Source organism: Labrus mixtus, unplaced genomic scaffold (assembly GCF_963584025.1).
Source record: "Labrus mixtus unplaced genomic scaffold, fLabMix1.1 SCAFFOLD_56, whole genome shotgun sequence".
In the NCBI taxonomy this organism is placed as follows: Eukaryota; Metazoa; Chordata; class Actinopteri; order Labriformes; family Labridae; genus Labrus; species Labrus mixtus.
Genome location: NW_026870131.1, coordinates 240,001 through 257,500, shown reverse-complemented (window position 1 = coordinate 257,500; position 17,500 = coordinate 240,001). Strand labels below are relative to the sequence as shown.

The 17,500-nt window shown below is 41.9% G+C and overlaps 16 non-coding genes and 6 pseudogenes across 16 annotated transcripts in view; all 22 read right to left on the bottom strand.

Moving 5' to 3' along the window:
• LOC132962199 (5S ribosomal RNA) overlaps positions 1-102 on the bottom strand; it is a 119-nt gene extending 17 nt beyond the window's left edge. Inside the window, exon 1 of the ribosomal RNA XR_009668176.1 lies at positions 1-102. This exon is cut by the window's left edge and continues 17 nt beyond it. This is a non-coding gene — a ribosomal RNA (5S ribosomal RNA).
• A 123-nt stretch (positions 103-225) lies between these two features.
• Positions 226-334, bottom strand: LOC132961812 (5S ribosomal RNA; annotated as a pseudogene).
• Positions 335-456: 122 nt separating this feature from the next.
• On the bottom strand, positions 457-575 carry LOC132962495 (5S ribosomal RNA). The gene has a single exon (XR_009668456.1). It is a non-coding gene; the product is annotated as a 5S ribosomal RNA (ribosomal RNA).
• Positions 576-696: 121 nt separating this feature from the next.
• On the bottom strand, positions 697-815 carry LOC132962173 (5S ribosomal RNA). Its single transcript, XR_009668151.1, has one exon. It is a non-coding gene; the product is annotated as a 5S ribosomal RNA (ribosomal RNA).
• Positions 816-938: 123 nt separating this feature from the next.
• LOC132962252 (5S ribosomal RNA) lies at positions 939-1,057 on the bottom strand. Its single transcript, XR_009668227.1, has one exon. It is a non-coding gene; the product is annotated as a 5S ribosomal RNA (ribosomal RNA).
• Positions 1,058-1,178: 121 nt separating this feature from the next.
• LOC132962247 (5S ribosomal RNA) lies at positions 1,179-1,297 on the bottom strand. Its single transcript, XR_009668222.1, has one exon. It is a non-coding gene; the product is annotated as a 5S ribosomal RNA (ribosomal RNA).
• A 121-nt stretch (positions 1,298-1,418) lies between these two features.
• Positions 1,419-1,537, bottom strand: LOC132961744 (5S ribosomal RNA). The gene has a single exon (XR_009667980.1). It is a non-coding gene; the product is annotated as a 5S ribosomal RNA (ribosomal RNA).
• A 122-nt stretch (positions 1,538-1,659) lies between these two features.
• On the bottom strand, positions 1,660-1,768 carry LOC132961695 (5S ribosomal RNA; annotated as a pseudogene).
• Positions 1,769-1,889: 121 nt separating this feature from the next.
• On the bottom strand, positions 1,890-2,008 carry LOC132962190 (5S ribosomal RNA). Its single transcript, XR_009668167.1, has one exon. It is a non-coding gene; the product is annotated as a 5S ribosomal RNA (ribosomal RNA).
• Positions 2,009-2,130: 122 nt separating this feature from the next.
• On the bottom strand, positions 2,131-2,249 carry LOC132961735 (5S ribosomal RNA; annotated as a pseudogene).
• Positions 2,250-2,371: 122 nt separating this feature from the next.
• Positions 2,372-2,490, bottom strand: LOC132962399 (5S ribosomal RNA). The gene has a single exon (XR_009668371.1). It is a non-coding gene; the product is annotated as a 5S ribosomal RNA (ribosomal RNA).
• Positions 2,491-8,762: 6,272 nt separating this feature from the next.
• On the bottom strand, positions 8,763-8,881 carry LOC132962404 (5S ribosomal RNA). The gene has a single exon (XR_009668376.1). It is a non-coding gene; the product is annotated as a 5S ribosomal RNA (ribosomal RNA).
• A 121-nt stretch (positions 8,882-9,002) lies between these two features.
• On the bottom strand, positions 9,003-9,111 carry LOC132962003 (5S ribosomal RNA; annotated as a pseudogene).
• A 122-nt stretch (positions 9,112-9,233) lies between these two features.
• On the bottom strand, positions 9,234-9,352 carry LOC132961814 (5S ribosomal RNA; annotated as a pseudogene).
• A 122-nt stretch (positions 9,353-9,474) lies between these two features.
• On the bottom strand, positions 9,475-9,583 carry LOC132961921 (5S ribosomal RNA; annotated as a pseudogene).
• A 122-nt stretch (positions 9,584-9,705) lies between these two features.
• On the bottom strand, positions 9,706-9,824 carry LOC132962458 (5S ribosomal RNA). Its single transcript, XR_009668427.1, has one exon. It is a non-coding gene; the product is annotated as a 5S ribosomal RNA (ribosomal RNA).
• A 124-nt stretch (positions 9,825-9,948) lies between these two features.
• On the bottom strand, positions 9,949-10,067 carry LOC132962487 (5S ribosomal RNA). The gene has a single exon (XR_009668450.1). It is a non-coding gene; the product is annotated as a 5S ribosomal RNA (ribosomal RNA).
• A 6,277-nt stretch (positions 10,068-16,344) lies between these two features.
• On the bottom strand, positions 16,345-16,464 carry LOC132962484 (5S ribosomal RNA). The gene has a single exon (XR_009668447.1). It is a non-coding gene; the product is annotated as a 5S ribosomal RNA (ribosomal RNA).
• Positions 16,465-16,585: 121 nt separating this feature from the next.
• On the bottom strand, positions 16,586-16,704 carry LOC132962333 (5S ribosomal RNA). Its single transcript, XR_009668306.1, has one exon. It is a non-coding gene; the product is annotated as a 5S ribosomal RNA (ribosomal RNA).
• Positions 16,705-16,823: 119 nt separating this feature from the next.
• LOC132962446 (5S ribosomal RNA) lies at positions 16,824-16,942 on the bottom strand. Its single transcript, XR_009668416.1, has one exon. It is a non-coding gene; the product is annotated as a 5S ribosomal RNA (ribosomal RNA).
• Positions 16,943-17,065: 123 nt separating this feature from the next.
• On the bottom strand, positions 17,066-17,184 carry LOC132962480 (5S ribosomal RNA). The gene has a single exon (XR_009668443.1). It is a non-coding gene; the product is annotated as a 5S ribosomal RNA (ribosomal RNA).
• Positions 17,185-17,303: 119 nt separating this feature from the next.
• LOC132962350 (5S ribosomal RNA) lies at positions 17,304-17,423 on the bottom strand. Its single transcript, XR_009668322.1, has one exon. It is a non-coding gene; the product is annotated as a 5S ribosomal RNA (ribosomal RNA).
• Positions 17,424-17,500: the final 77 nt, after the last annotated feature.

Below are 17,500 nucleotides of genomic sequence, written 5' to 3'. Positions count from 1 at the left end.
ATTCCCAGGCGGTCTCCCATCCAAGTACTAACCAGGCCCGACCCTGCTTAGCTTCCGAGATCGGACGAGATCAGGTGTGTTCAGGGTGGTATGGCCGTAAGCTGTTATTGTGTGCAGACAGGGGCCTTTTAAAGATCTCATGCCCTTGATTCTGGCTGAATTTTTGGACATGTGAATATGTCTCTATATGATAAAAAAAGAACATATGATCAAAAAAAATGAAAAAGCTTACAGCACCTGGTATTCCCAGGCGGTCTCCCATCCAAGTACTAACCAGGCCTGACCTTGCTTAGCTTCCGAGATCGGTCGTATTCAGGGTGGTATGGCCGTAAGCCATTATTGTGTGCAGACAGGGGCCTTTTAAAGATGTCATGCCCTTGATTCTGGCTGAATTTTTGGACATGTGAATATGTCTCTATATGATAAAAAAAAACATATGATCAAAAAAAATGAAAAAGCTTACAGCGTCTGGTATTCCCAGGCGGTCTCCCATCCAAGTACTAACCAGGCACAACCCTACTTAGTTTCCGAGATCGGACGAGATCGGGCGTGTTAAGGGTGGTATGGCCGTAAGCTGTTATTGTGTGCAGAAAGGGGCCTTTTAAAGATGTCATGCCCTTGATTCTGGCTGAATTTTTGGACATGTGAATATGTCTCTATATGATAAAAAAAAACATATGATCAAAAAAATGAAAACGCTTACAGCACCTGGTATTCCCAGGTGGTCTCCCATCAAAGTACTAACCAGGCCCGACCCTGCTTAGCTTCCGAGATTGGACGAGATCGGGCGTGTTCAGGGTGGTATGGCCGTAAGCCATTATTGTATGCAGAAAGGGGCCTTTTAAAGATGTCATGCCCTTGATTCTGGCTGAATTTTTGGACATGTGAATATGTCTCTATATGATAAAAAAAAAAACATATGATCAAAAAAATGAAAAAACTTACAGCACCTGGTATTCCCAGGCGGTCTCCCATCCAATTACTAACCAGGCCCTACCCTGCTTAGCTTCCGAGATCGGACGAGATCAGGCGTGTTCAGGGTGGTATGGCCGTAAGCCATTATTGTGTGCAGAGAGGGGCCTTTTAAGGATGTCATGCCCTTGATTCTGGCTGAATTTTTGGACATGTGAATATGTCTCTATATGATAAAAAAAAACATATGATCAAAAAAATGAAAAAGCTTACAGCACCTGGTATTCCCAGGCGGTCTCCCATCCAAGTACTAACCAGGCCCTACCCTGATTAGCTTCAGAGATCGGACGAGATCGGGCGTGTTCAGGGTGGTATGGCCATAAGCCATTATTGTGTGCAGACAGGGGCCTTTTAAAGATGTCATGCCCTTGATTCTGGCTGAATTTTTGGACATGTGAATATGTCTTTATATGATAAAAAAAAACATATGATCAAAAAAATGAAAACGCTTACAGCACCTGGTATTCCCAGGCGGTCTCCCATCCAAGTACTAACCAGGCCCGACCCTGCTTAGCTTCCGAGATCAGACGAGATCGGGCGTGTTCAGGGTGGTATGGCCGTAAGCCATTATTGTATGCAGAAAGGGGCCTTTTAAAGATGTCATGCCCTTGATTCTGGCTGAATTTTTGGACATGTGACTATGTCTCTATATGATAAAAAAAAAACATATGATCAAAAAAATGAAAAAACTTACAGCACCTGGTATTCCCAGGCGGTCTCCCATCCAAGTACTAACCAGGCACTACCCTGCTTAGCTTCCGAGATCGGGCGTGTTCAGGGTGGTATGGCCGTAAGCCATTATTGTGTGCAGAAAGGGGCCTTTTAAAGATGTCATGCCCTTGATTCTGGCTGAATTTTTGGACATGTGAATATGTCTCTATATGATAAAAAAAAACATATGATCAAAAAAATGAAAAAGCTTACAGCACCTGGTATTCCCAGGCGGACTCCCATCCAAGTACTAACCAGGCCCGACCCTGCATAGCTTCCGAGATCGGACGAGATCGGGCGTGTTCAGGGTGGTATGGCCGTAAGCCATTATTGTGTGCAGAAAGGGGCCTTTTAAAGATGTCATGCCCTTGATTCTGGCTAAATTTTTGGACATGTGAATATGTCTCTATATGATAAAAAAAAAACATATGATCAAAAAAATGAAAAAGCTTACAGCGTCTGGTATTCCCAGGCGGTCTCCCATCCAAGTACTAAGCAGGCACGACCCTACTTAGTTTCCGAGATCGGACGAGATCGGGCGTGTTAAGGGTGGTATGGCCGTAAGCCATTATTTTGAGCAGACAGGGGCCTTTTAAAGATGTCATGCCCTTGATTCTGGCTGAATTTTTGGACATGTGAATATGTCTCTATATGATAAAAAAAAAACATATGATCAAAAAAATGAAAAAGCTTACAGCACCTGGTATTCCCAGGCGGTCTCCCATCCAGGTTCTAACCAGGCCCTACCCTACTTAGCTTCCGAGATCTGACGAGATCAGGCGTGTTCAGGGTGGTATGGCCATAAGCCATTATTGTGTGCAGACAGGGGCCTTTTAAAGATGTCATGCCCTTGATTCTGGCTGAATTTTTGGACATGTGAATATGTCTCTATATGATAAAAAAAAACATATGATCAAAAAAATGAAAATGCTTACAGCACCTGGTATTCCCAGGTGGTCTCCCATCCAAGTACTATCCAGGCCCGACCCTGCTTAGCTTCCGAGATCGGGCGTGTTTTTTTTTTTTTTATCTTTTATTATCAAAATTACAAAAACATTTATAATGCTTTCACATCATTTACAACAAATGCTATTATAATACATACACCCTCTAAATTAAACCTCCCCTCTGACGCAAACGGCACCCTAAAAACAATAAAAACATAGCATCAGAAAAAAAAACTCAAATCACCCCTGATACCCCCAACTCATGACAACTCTTCTGAGTCCCTCCCCCAAAGCAAACACCCCTCTGAAAACAAACCACAAAAACATACAAAAACCCCACAGTATTCTCAAAAAACCACTGAGAAAAAAAAAACCCAAATCAAATCACCCATTTTCCCCATGACCAAAAAAGAAGCCCTCGTACCAAAAAAACCAAAAACAAAATAATTTAGACATCCCACATAATTCCCTCCTCGTTTACTCTACACACATTCGCACCTTCCACAAACATTCTCACAAACTCACTCTCATTCGCTATGTACAGTAATTTAAGATGTGCTTTCCATTCATTCACAAACATTCTCCACACATTCATTTTCTTACTTTCATACAGTGCATAATTCCTCCTGTTAAAAACCGCTTTTCTTGCAAAAGCCAAAATTATATTCATTACATTGTGATTTTTTTGTTTTGTTCCCACCCCCAACAACACCGACAATTCCCACCCCCTTTCATTCCAACACTCATTCTTACTGCATTTCCTCAACATTTCTCTTATTTTTCCCCAAAAATAAACCAATTCCCCACACGTAACAAACAAATGTATTAAATCCTCATCCGTACTTTCACATACACAACACTTTCTTTCATACCTCTCCTTATGGATCTGATGCAGGACGATGCAGGTGAAGATCCTCCTGTGCCTCAGTTTGAAATCTAGGTCAAATATTGCATGTGGTGTATGCGGAATGTTAATGTTCTTCCATATCATGTTGCTTGTTATGTCCGGGTATGTGTCTGTCCATTTTACTTCGGATGTGGGTTTCTGTATTCTATGTGTGATTGCGCACCTATACCAAATTTTTGTAGTGACATCTATAATGTTGTGTTTCTTCTCCCCTAGGCACAGGGAGATCCCCCCCACATCGTCCTGCATCACTCCCTCCTTCTCTTTTAATTAATTTTTCCCATTCGCTCGACAAAGACAATTTTACATTTGCAAACACTCCCTCAATCACATCCTTTCTGCACACACACCCTTTATTTTTTAAACCCCTCACCACCATTTGTAAATCAAAATCCCCCCCACAGTTCAGTAAATCCCTTATTCTAATATATCCCGCTTTCGACATAGCTTCACACTTAATTACCCTCTCCCCATTTTTAAAATACGGGCTCGAGAGGAAGGGCAGTCGTAGCACTGACCCTCTCGTTCCGCACTCTGGTACAGTCCAGGATGAAACCTGATACCACGCACTGAGTACTTCCTGGAAAAACCGTGGCAAGTGTTTAAATGAATCCGGGTTATTGATCTGGTACAGGTTGTCCTCGTTGTAGAGTCCAAAACTGCACAGATATTGTTTGAAGTGGTTTTTCCAAACTACGTTCCGGTTCTGGTCCATAAATTTGCCTATCAATTTGACTCTTAGTGCTACTTTTTTTGTAAGTAAATCAATCAAAGCTAGCCCCCCCTGATCTTTAGCCCCTATTATTGTTTTGTGAGCTATACTCGCTGCTTTGTTTTTCCAAATAAAGTCCCTAATGGTCTTTGAAATCTCCTTAAAGGCCCAGTCCGGAAGCGTACAAGTACTCAGCGCATGATTCACTTTGGACAACACAAGAGCATTTGTTACGGCTACCCTTCCTCTCAACAATAGACCCCTCGCTTTCCACAAATTCAATGTTTTTTTAATTTTACCCACCACCTCATTCCATGTTATATCATCACATTCATTCTCATTTTTCCCCATATTCACTCCCAACACTTTTCTTCTCTCACACACCGTTTTAAATCCCCACTTGTTAACTAGATTGGATTCCTTACCTAGTAACATAATTTCTGACTTATTTTCATTTACTTTTGCCCCAGATGCTCTTTCATAAGTTTGTACATGTTTTAATATTAATTTTATATCCTCCTCTCCTTTTACCATTATATTCACGTCATCTGCATACTGTATTATTTTTACGTTTTCCTTACCTATACCTTTTATGTTTACGTCTTCCGATATCAGTGCTGCCAGCGGCTCTGCTACCAAGCTGTACAACAGCGCTGACATCGGACATCCTTGTCTCACTGACCTTGATATTTTAAAAGAATCAGTTAGTTCCCCGTTACATTTTATCTTGCTTTCCGCTCCTGTATACAACATATTTATCCATTCTCTCATTCTCTCTCCGAATCCAAACTTCTCTAACACCTTCCCCATGAACCCGTGATCTACTCTGTCAAAAGCTTTATTTAAATCAATCCCTAGCCATATTCCCCCCTCCCCTTCCATATCCCTGACCGTCTGTTTTATTGAAATGATTGAGTCTGCTATGTCTCTGTTTGGTATACTGTATGATTGTGTTTGTTCTATGATTGTTCCTATTACCTCCCTGATTCTATTGGCTATTGTTTTCGCTATGATTTTGTAGTCTGTGTTGAGTAGGCTGATTGGTCTGTAGTTGTCCAGATTTTTATTGTCCCCCTTGTTTTTGTAAAAAATAGTAACCACCCCTTCCCCTAAACTTTTTGGTATATGTTTCACTTTTTCCATATATTTACTCAATTTGTTCACCAAGGGCACCAGCTGCTCTTTGAAAGCTTGGTAGAATTCCGCAGTTAGGCCATCGCTCCCAGGACTTTTGTTTTTGTTTAACCCCTCTAAAGCACTTCTGATTTCTCCCTCTGTAAACTCACAATCACACCACATTTTATCGTCCTCGCTTAGTTTTTTCTTTAAGGCACCCAAAGCTCTGTTCACACTCACGCTATCACACTCCTGTCTCGAAAACAGGCTTTCATAATAGCCCTTTACTATTTCTAAAATTCCCTTTTTATCTGTCACACTTTTACCTGCTTCATTTAATAATTCGTTTATTTCTGTTCTTTTTTGTTTTTGTTTTTCCAGACCTAAAAAAAAGGCTGTACTCCTCTCCCCCTCATACATATATTGTATTTTACTCCTAATGGCTGCACCCCTACTCTTTTTAAGTTCAATCACTCCCAACTGTTCTTTTAAATGTATGTATTTTTCAACATCTACATTATCTACACTGTCAAGCGATGCTATTTCCTCACTTAGTTGTTTTCTCAAATTCTCTTCCTTTCTATTTTCTCTCCACTTTTTCTCTTTACTATAATTGATACACTTTTTTTTAATTCTGACTTTTACACTATCCCACCACACATTCATATCTTCACTCTCATTCCACTCATATCCCACATCATTCAACAATCTTTCCATACTTTTCACAAACATTCCATCATCCAGCAAGCTTGCATTAAAGCACCATATCCCTCCTTTACGTACATTCGTTTCTTTTCTAAACGTGATTTCTATTCCAGCGTGATCGCTCCACATATTAGTTTTATATTCAACTTCTTTAATCCACCTCACTACCTCGCATGTCACCAAAGCATAATCTATTCTAGATTGTTTTAATCTATTTAGTACAATTTGTCTCCTGGAGAACACCCTCTCCCATGGATGTAGCAATCTCCAAATATCAATGCATTGTTTCGTTATCATTATATCTTTAAGTGTCCCCCTGCTCACATCCCCCTTAAACACATTATTTTTTGACACATCGGTGGGTGTCATCGCCACATTAAAGTCACCGATTATTATACAATTCCTTTCCCACCATTTGCTTATTGCAATGAAGAATGTTTTCCTTTCTTTTTCTCCATTCGGTGCATATATATTTATGATTCTTATATTTTTCGTTTCATACACACAGTCTATTACTATTATTCTTCCTTCTTTGTCTCCATAAACCAAATTTACCCCTGTTACCCGACCCGTTTTGACTAAAACCGCCACTCCTCTCGCCCTCGACGTGCCATTGGAGCAGAAAATATGGCCCACAAAGTCTTTTTTTATGTCTTCCACCAGGGAATCATCCCGCCTGGTCTCCTGCAGGCACAAAACGTCATTCTGCAAGGAAAGAATCGCATGTCTTTTTTCTTTGTTCCTTAGTCCATTCACGTTAATCGAAAATAAATTAAAGGCCATTATCATAAAAATAAAAACAAAAAAAACGGATTTACAGGGGTTATTGTCAGTCATTATTTGTCCTTACATTTCAATTTTTTCACCAACTTTTTTCGTTGTCCAAGACTTAGTCTTTTTTGCGCACTCGCCAGTTCACCCACATCCATTTCGCTGTCCGTTTCATTGGGACTGGTGCTTTTACCCGTATTATTTAGCGTGATTTTTCTCCCTCCCGCCTGTCCAACACCACTCTCAGGCATCTCCCTCCCCTCTGTGCTCATGCTTACCCCCGGGTCTTCTGCCACGTCCCTTCCGTCTCCTTTTTTCCCTCTCTCGCTCGTTTTTCGCTGCTTCTGCTGTCCTCCCTCTCCAGCCAGCTCCGGCGTCTCCAGCTCGCACTCTGACGCCCGTTCTCCTCCGCTCTCTCTGCTCTGCTCCATTTCTCCGTCACTGTTCTCGTCTTCTCTGATCTCCTTCCTGCTTGCTCCGATCACCTCCTTCTCCTCCGCCTCCTCCTCGTACACCTCCTCCGCCTCGTCTTCATCCTCGTACACCTCCTCCACCTCGTTCTTGCTCTCCTCTCCGTTCTCACACTCACATTCATTTTCTCTTTTTTTACAGTTTGTGCATTTTGTGCTGTTCGCGCTGCACTCTCGCGCAAAGTGTCCCTGCACCCCACAGTTGTGGCACATAAATTCTGGACACTCTCTCAGGATGTGTCCCTGCTGGATGCACATCCTGCACACTTTTTGTTGTCTATCATGTATTACTCTAAAGTATTCGTTCCCCATCACAGTGTTAAACTTTGTGGAGTAAGGGAGTGACTGTACCTGGTCATTAAATCTGACCCGGACAAACCTCGTTCCGTCAGCTATCATTGTTCCAGGCCACATTCTGCGTTTTATTGGTGATGTCGGTTTCACTCCCCATCCCGTCAGCTTCCAAACTATTTCCTCATCTGTGATATACGCTGGCAGGTTTAAAAAAGACACCACCAGCTCATCATTATTTAGTTCTCTCGCCACGACTCTGGTCTCTCCGATCTTAAATCCATCCAGCAGCCTTTCCTTTCCTTTAATGTTGCTCACCGTCACCTCCAGTTTTTCAGGTCCCAGGGTTCTGCACGCCAGCAGGCCCCCACAGATCATTTTTATGTTGCTCATGACGTGATTTAGAGGAACTTTGTCTCCCACCATTTCAATGTTTAGTGTTAGTTTTCTCTCAAAAGACACTTTTGCTTCCTCTTTTTCTGCTCTCTCGCCACCTCTCCCATTCTCTGCATGCGGAGCAATCAGCCCGCCGCTCCTCTCTCTTCCTCTCTCTCCGTCATCCATTCCGTTCCCTGTTTCATTTGCCGTTTTCATCCGTCCTTTTTGTCCGTCGTTCTTCTCGTTGTCGTTTAATCCATTCCTTTGTTTCAGTGCCAAGTTTGTTTGTTCACGTTGTTGTCCGTTCTCTTTTCCTTTTTCCATCTCTCCAGTCCGTGGTCCTGTCATCTTTGTGATCCGTCCGTGTGAGTTTGCTCGCGACATACGAGCAAACATTCACAAAAAACAAAAATTCTTCACAAAATTGTGGAAAAAAAACAGGAAAAAAGGTGAAAAGAAAAACGATCCCCCTAACAGTCAGTGACTGCTGGGGGACATTCACTCACAATCTGAGGTATTTAAATAAATCCAAAGCGCATCCAAAAAACAAACAAATTAGTCCAGCTGTCCTGCTCAGTACTGACACGTCAGCTCTCCTTCAGCACCACACAAACTCTGACAGCAAAAGGGGCGTGTTCAGGGTGGTATGGCCGTAAGCCATTATTGTGTGCAGAAAGGGGCCTTTTAAAGATGTCATGCCCTTGATTCTGGCTGAATTTTTGGACATGTGAATATGTCTCTCTATGATTAAAAAAAAAAACATATGATCAAAAAAATGAAAAACCTTACAGCACCTGGTATTCCCAGGCGGTCTCCCATCCAAGTACTAACCAGACACGACCCTGCTTAGCTTCCGAGATCGGACGAGATCGGGCGTGTTAAGGGTGGTATGGCTGTAAGCCATTATTGTGTGCAGAAAGGGGCCTTTTAAAGATGTCATGCCCTTGATTCTGGCTGAATTTTTGGACATGTGAATATGTCTCTATATGATAAAAAAAAACATATGATCAAAAAAATGAAAAAGCTTGCAGCACCTGGTATTCCCAGGCGGTCTCCCATCCAAGTCCTAACCAGGCCCCACCATGCTTACCTTCCGAGATCGGACGAGTTCAGGGTTGTATGGCCGTAAGCCATTATTGTGTGCAGAAAGGGGCCTTTTAAAGATGTCATGCCCTTGATTCTGGCTGAATTTTTGGACATGTGAATATGTCTCTATATGATAAAAAAAAAACATATGATCAAAAAAATGAAAAACCTTAAAGCACCTGGTATTCCCAGGCGGTCTCACATCCAAGTACTAACCAGGCCCGACCCTGCTTAGTTTCTGAGATCAGACAAGATCGGGCGTGTTCAGGGTGGTATGGCCGTAAGCCATTATTGTGTGCAGACAGGGGCCTTTTAAACATGTCATGCCCTTGATTCTGGCTGAATTTTTGGACATGTGAATATGTCTCTATATGATAAAAAAAAACATATGATCAAAAAAAATGAAAAAGCTTACAGCACCTGGTATTCCCAGGCGGTCTCCCATCCAAGTAATAACCAGGCCCGACTCTGCTTAGCTTCCAATATCGGACGAGTTCAGGGTGGTATGGCCGTAAGCCATTATTGTGTGCAGACAGGGGCCATTTAAACATGTCATGCCCTTGATTCTGGCTGAATTTTTGGACATGTGAATATGTCTCTCTATGATAAAAAAAAAACATATGATCAAAAAAATGAAAAAGCTTACAGCACTTGGTATTCCCAGGCGGTCTCCCATCCAAGTACTAACCAGGCCCGACCCTGCTTAGTTTCTGAGATCAGACAAGATCGGGCGTGTTCAGGGTGGTATGGCCGTAAGCCATTATTGTGTGCAGACAGGGGCCTTTTAAACATGTCATGCCCTTGATTCTGCCTGAATTTTTGGACATGTGAATATGTCTCTATATGATAAAAAAAAAAAACATATGATCAAAAAAATGAAAAAGCTTACAGCACATGGTATTCCCAGGCGGTCTCCCATCCAAGTACTAACCAGGCCCGACCCTGCTTAGTTTCTGAGATCAAACAAGATCGGGCGTGTTCAGGGTGGTATGGCCGTAAGCCATTATTGTGTGCAGACAGGGGCCTTTTAAACATGTCATGCCTTTGATTCTGCCTGAATTTTTGGACATGTGAATATGTCTCTATATGATAAAAAAAAAAAACATATGATCAAAAAAGTGAAAAAGCTTACAGCACATGGTATTCCCAGGCGGTCTCCCATCCAAGTACTAACCAGGCCCGACTCTGCTTAGCTTCCAATATCGGACGTTTTTTTTTTTTTTTATCTTTTATTATCAAAATTACAAAAACATTTATAATTCTTTCACATCATTTACAACAAATGCTATTACAATACATACACCCTCTAAATTAAACCTCCCCTCTGACGCAAACGGCACCCTAAAAACAATAAAAACATAGCATCAGAAAAAAAAACTCAAACCACCCCTGATACCCCCAACTCATGACAACTCTTCTGAGTCCCTCCCCCAAAGCAAACACCCCTCTGAAAACAAACCACAAAAACATACAAAAACCCCACAGTATTCTCAAAAAACCACTGAGAAAAAAAAAAAACACCAAATCAAATCACCCATTTTCCCCATGACCAAAAAAGAAGCCCTCGTACCAAAAAAACAAAAACAAAATAATTTAGACATCCCACATAATTCCCTCCTCATTTACTCTACACACATTCGCACCTTCCACAAACATTCTCACAAACTCACTCTCATTCGCTATGTACAACAATTTAAGATGTGCTTTCCATTCATTCACAAACATTCTCCACACATTCATTTTCTTACTTTCATACAGTGCATAATTCCTTCTGTTAAAAACCGCTTTTCTTGCAAAAGCCAAAATTATATTCATTACATTGTGATTTTTTTGTTTTGTTCCCACCCCCAACAACACCGACAATTCCCACCCCCTTTCATTCCAACACTCATTCTTACTGCATTTCCCCAACATTTCTCTTATTTTTCCCCAAAAATAAACCAATTCCCCACACGTAACAAACAAATGTATTAAATCCTCATCCGTACTTTCACATACACAACACTTTCTTTCATACCTCTCCTTATGGATCTGATGCAGGACGATGCAGGTGAAGATCCTCCTGTGCCTCAGTTTGAAATCTAGGTCAAATATTGCATGTGGTGTATGCGGAATGTTAATGTTCTTCCATATCATGTTGCTTGTTATGTCCGGGTATGTGTCTGTCCATTTTACTTCGGATGTGGGTTTCTGTATTCTATGTGTGATTGCGCACCTATACCAAATTTTTGTAGTGACATCTGTAATGTTGTGTTTCTTCTCCCCTAGGCACAGGGAGATCCCCCCCACATCGTCCTGCATCACTCCCTCCTTCTCTTTGATTAATTTTTCCCATTCGCTCGACAAAGACAATTTTACATTTGCAAACACTCTCTCAATCACATCCTTTCTGCACACACACCCTTTATTTTTTAAACCCCTCACCACCATTTGTAAATCAAAATCCCCCCCACAGTTCAGTAAATCCCTTATTCTAATATATCCCGCTTTCGACATAGCTTCACACTTAATTACCCTCTCCCCATTTTTAAAATACGGGCTCGAGAGGAAGGGCAGTCGTAGCACTGACCCTCTCGTTCCGCACTCTGGTACAGTCCAGGATGAAACCTGATACCACGCACTGAGTACTTCCTGGAAAAACCGTGGCAAGTGTTTAAATGAATCCGGGTTATTGATCTGGTACAGGTTGTCCTCGTTGTAGAGTCCAAAACTGCACAGATATTGTTTGAAGTGGTTTTTCCAAACTACGTTCCGGTTCTGGTCCATAAATTTGCCTATCAATTTGACTCTTAGTGCTACTTTTTTTGTAAGTAAATCAATCAAAGCTAGCCCCCCCTGATCTTTAGCCCCTATTATTGTTTTGTGAGCTATACTCGCTGCTTTGTTTTTCCAAATAAAGTCCCTAATGGTCTTTGAAATCTCCTTAAAGGCCCAGTCCGGAAGCGTACAAGTACTCAGCGCATGATTCACTTTGGACAACACGAGAGCATTTGTTACGGCTACCCTTCCTCTCAACAATAGACCCCTCGCTTTCCACAAATTCAATGTTTTTTTAATTTTACCCACCACCTCTTTCCATGTTACATCATCACATTCATTCTCATGTTTCCCCATATTCACTCCCAACACTTTTCTTCTCTCACACACCGTTTTAAATCCCCACTTATTAACTAGATTGGATTCCTTACCTAGTAACATAATTTCTGACTTATTTTCATTTACTTTTGCCCCAGATGCTCTTTCATAAGTTTGTACATGTTTTAATATCAATTCTATATCCTCCTCTCCTTTTACCATTATATTCACGTCATCTGCATACTGTATTATTTTTACGTTTTCCTTACCTATACCTTTTATGTTTACGTCTTCCGATATCAGTGCTGCCAGCGGCTCTGCTACCAAGCTGTACAACAGCGCTGACATCGGACATCCTTGTCTCACTGACCTTGATATTTTAAAAGAATCAGTTAGTTCCCCGTTACATTTTATCTTGCTTTCCGCTCCTGTATACAACATATTTATCCATTCTCTCATTCTCTCCCCGAATCCAAACTTCTCTAACACCTTCCCCATGAACCCGTGATCTACTCTGTCAAAAGCTTTATTTAAATCAATCCCTAGCCATATTCCCCCCTCCCCTTCCATATCCCTGACCGTCTGTTTTATTGAAATGATTGAGTCTGCTATGTCTCTGTTTGGTATACTGTATGATTGTGTTTGTTCTATGATTGTTCCTATTACCTCCCTGATTCTATTGGCTATTGTTTTCGCTATGATTTTGTAGTCTGTGTTGAGTAGGCTGATTGGTCTGTAGTTGTCCAGATTTTTATTGTCCCCCTTGTTTTTGTAAAAAATAGTAACCACCCCTTCCCCTAAACTTTTTGGTATATGTTTCACTTTTTCCATATATTTACTCAATTTGTTCACCAAGGGCACCAGCTGCTCTTTGAAAGCTTGGTAGAATTCCGCAGTTAGGCCATCGCTCCCAGGACTTTTGTTTTTGTTTAACCCCTCTAAAGCACTTCTGATTTCTCCCTCTGTAAACTCACAATCACACCACATTTTATCGTCCTCGCTTAGTTTTTTCTTTAAGGCACCCAAAGCTCTGTTCACACTCACGCTATCACACTCCTGTCTCGAAAACAGGCTTTCATAATAGCCCTTTACTATTTCTAAAATTCCCTTTTTATCTGTCACACTTTTACCTGCTTCATTTAATAATTCGTTTATTTCTGTTCTTTTTTGTTTTTGTTTTTCCAGACCTAAAAAAAAGGCTGTACTCCTCTCCCCCTCATACATATATTGTATTTTACTCCTAATGGCTGCACCCCTACTCTTTTTAAGTTCAATCACTCCCAACTGTTCTTTTAAATGTATGTATTTTTCGACATCTACATTATCTACACTGTCAAGCGATGCTATAGTTCCTCACTTAGTTGTTTTCTCAAATTCTCTTCCTTTCTATTTTCTCTCCACTTTTTCTCTTTACTATAATTGATACACTTTTTTTTAATTCTGACTTTTACACTATCCCACCACACATTCATATCTTCACTCTCATTCCACTCATATCCCACATCATTCAACAATCTTTCCATACTTTTCACAAACATTCCATCATCCAGCAAGCTTGCATTAAAGCACCATATCCCTCCTTTACGTACATTCGTTTCTTTTCTAAACGTGATTTCTATTCCAGCGTGATCGCTCCACATATTAGTTTTATATTCAACTTCTTTAATCCACCTCACTACCTCGCATGTCACCAAAGCATAATCTATTCTAGATTGTTTTAATCTATTCAGTACAATTTGTCTCCTGGAGAACACCCTCTCCCATGGATGTAGCAATCTCCAAATATCAATGCATTGTTTCGTTATCATTATATCTTTAAGTGTCCCCCTGCTCACATCCCCCTTAAACACATTATTTTTTGACACATCGGTGGGTGTCATCGCCACATTAAAGTCACCGATTATTATACAATTCCTTTCCCACCATTTGCTTATTGCAATGAAGAATGTTTTCCTTTCTTTTTCTCCATTCGGTGCATATATATTTATGATTCTTATATTTTTCGTTTCATACACACAGTCTATTACTATTATTCTTCCTTCTTTGTCTCCATAAACCAAATTTACCCCTGTTACCCGACCCGTTTTGACTAAAACCGCCACTCCTCTCGCCCTCGACGTGCCATTGGAGCAGAAAATATGGCCCACAAAGTCTTTTTTTATGTCTTCCACCAGGGAATCATCCCACCTGGTCTCCTGCAGGCACAAAACGTCATTCTGCAAGGAAAGAATCGCATGTCTTTTTTCTTTGTTCCTTAGTCCATTCACGTTTATCGAAAATAAATTAAAGGCCATTATCATAAAAATAAAAACAAAAAAAACGGATTTACAGGGGTTATTGTCAGTCATTATTTGTCCTTACATTTCAATTTTTTCACCAACTTTTTTCGTTGTCCAAGACTTAGTCTTTTTTGCGCACTCGCCAGTTCACTCACATCCATTTCGCTGTCCGTTTCATTGGGACTGGTGCTTTTACCCGTATTATTTAGCGTGATTTTTCTCCCTCCCGCCTGTCCAACACCACTCTCAGGCATCTCCCTCCCCTCTGTGCTCATGCTTACCCCCGGGTCTTCTGCCACGTCCCTTCCGTCTCCTTTTTTCCCTCTCTCGCTCGTTTTTCGCTGCTTCTGCTGTCCTCCCTCTCCAGCCAGCTCCGGCGTCTCCAGCTCGCACTCTGACGCCCGTTCTCCTCCGCTCTCTCCGCTCTGCTCCATTTCTCCGTCACTGTTCTCGTCTTCTCTGATCTCCTTCCTGCTTGCTCCGATCACCTCCTTCTCCTCCGCCTCCTCCTCGTACACCTCCTCCGCCTCGTCTTCATCCTCGTACACCTCCTCCACCTCGTTCTTGCTTTCCTCTCCGTTCTCACACTCACATTCATTTTCTCTTTTTTTACAGTTTGTGCATTTTGTGCTGTTCGCGCTGCACTCTCGCGCAAAGTGTCCCTGCACCCCACAGTTGTGGATCATAAATTCTGGACACTCTCTCAGGATGTGTCCCGGCTGGATGCACATCCTGCACACTTTTTGTTGTCTATCATGTATTACTCTAAAGTATTCGTTCCCCATCACAGTGTTAAACTTTGTGGAGTAAGGGAGTGACTGTACCTGGTCATTAAATCTGACCCGGACAAACCTCGTTCCGTCAGCTATCATTGTTCCAGGCCACATTCTGCGTTTTATTGGTGATGTCGGTTTCACTCCCCATCCCGTCAGCTTCCAAACTATTTCTTCATCTGTGATATACGCTGGCAGGTTTAAAAAAGACACCACCAGCTCATCATTATTTAGTTCTCTCGCCACGACTCTGGTCTCTCCGATTTTAAATCCATCCAGCAGCCTTTCCTTTCCTTTAATGTTGCTCACCGTCACCTCCAGTTTTTCAGGTCCCAGGGTTCTGCACGCCAGCAGGCCCCCACAGATCATTTTTATGTTGCTCATGACGTGATTTAGAGGAACTTTGTCTCCCACCATTTCAATGTTTAGTGTTAGTTTTCTCTCAAAAGACACTTTTGCTTCCTCTTTTTCTGCTCTCTCGCCACCTCTCCCATTCTCTGCATGCGGAGCAATCAGCCCGCCGCTCCTCTCTCTTCCTCTCTCTCCGTCATCCATTCCGTTCCCTGTTTCATTTGCCGTTTTCATCCGTCCTTTTTGTCCGTCGTTCTTCTCGTTGTCGTTTAATCCATTCCTTTGTTTCAGTGCCATGTTTGTTTGTTCACGTTGTTGTCCGTTCTCTTTTCCTTTTTCCATCTCTCCAGTCCGTGGTCCTGTCATCTTTGTGATCCGTCCGTGTGAGTTTGCTCGCGACATACGAGCAAACATTCACAAAAAACAAAAATTCTTCACAAAATTGTGGAAAAAAAAACAGGAAAAAAAGGTGAAAAGAAAAACGATCCCCCTAACAGTCAGTGACTGCTGGGGGACATTCACTCACAATCTGAGGTATTTAAATAAATCCAAAGCGCATCCAAAAAACAAACAAATTAGTCCAGCTGTCCTGCTCAGTACTGACACGTCAGCTCTCCTTCAGCACCACACAAACTCTGACAGCAAAAGGGGCGTGTTCAGGGTGGTATGGCCGTAAGCCATTATTGTGTGCAGAAAGGGGCCTTTTAAAGATGTCATGCCCTTGATTCTGGCTGAATTTTTGGACATGTGAATATGTCTCTCTATGATAAAAAAAAAACACATGATCAAAAAAATTAAACAGCTTACAGCATCTGGTATTCCACAGGCGGTCTCCCATCCAAGTACTAACCAGGCACTACCCTGCTTAGCTTCCGAGATCGGACGAGATCAGGCGTGTTCAGGGTGGTATGGCCGTAAGCCATTATTGTGTGCAGAGAGGGGCCTTTTAAAGATGTCATGCCCTTGATTCTGGCTGAATTTTTGGACATGTGAATATGTCTCTATATGATAAAAAAAACATATGATCAAAAAAAATGAAAAAGCTTACAGCACCTGGTATTCCCAGGCGGTCTCCCATCCAAGTACTAACCAGGCCCGACCCTGCTTAGCTTCCGAGATCGGACGAGATCGGGCGTGTTCAGGGTGGTATGGCCGTAAGCCATTATTTTGAGCAGACAGGGGCCTTTTAAAGATGTCATGCCCTTGATTCTGGCTGAATTTTTGGACATGTGAATATGTCTCTATATGATAAAAAAAAACATGATCAAAAAAATGAAAAAGCTTACAGCACCTGGTATTCCCAGGCTGTCTCCCATCCAAGTACTAACCAGGCCCGACCCTGCTTAGCTTCTGAGATTGAACGAGATCGGGCGTGTTCAGGGTGGTATGGCTGTAAGCCATTATTGTCTGCAGACAGGGGCCTTTTAAAGATGTCATGCCCTTGATTCTGGCTGAATTTTTGGACATGTGAATATGTCTCTCTATGATAAAAAAAAAACATATGATCAAAAAAATAAAAAAAGCTTACAGCGTCTGGTATTCCCAGGCGGTCTCCCATCCAAGTACTAACGAGGCCCGACCCTGCATAGCTTCCGAGATCGGACGAGATCGGGCGTGTTCAGGGTGGTATGGCCGTAAGCCATTATTGTGTGAAGAAAGGGGCCTTTTAAAGATGTCATGCCCTTGATTCTGGCTGAATTTTTGGACATGTGAATATGTCTCTCTATGATAAAAAAACACATGATCAAAAAAATGAAACAGCTTACAGCATCTGGTATTCCACAGGCGGTCTCCCATCCAAGTACTAACCAGGCCCGACCCTGCTTAGCTTCCGAGATCGGACGAGATCGGGCGTGTTCAGGGTGGTATGGCCGTAAGCCATTATTGTATGCAGAAAGGGGCCTTTTAAAGATGTCATGCCCTTGATTCTGGCTGAATTTTTGGACATGTGAATAT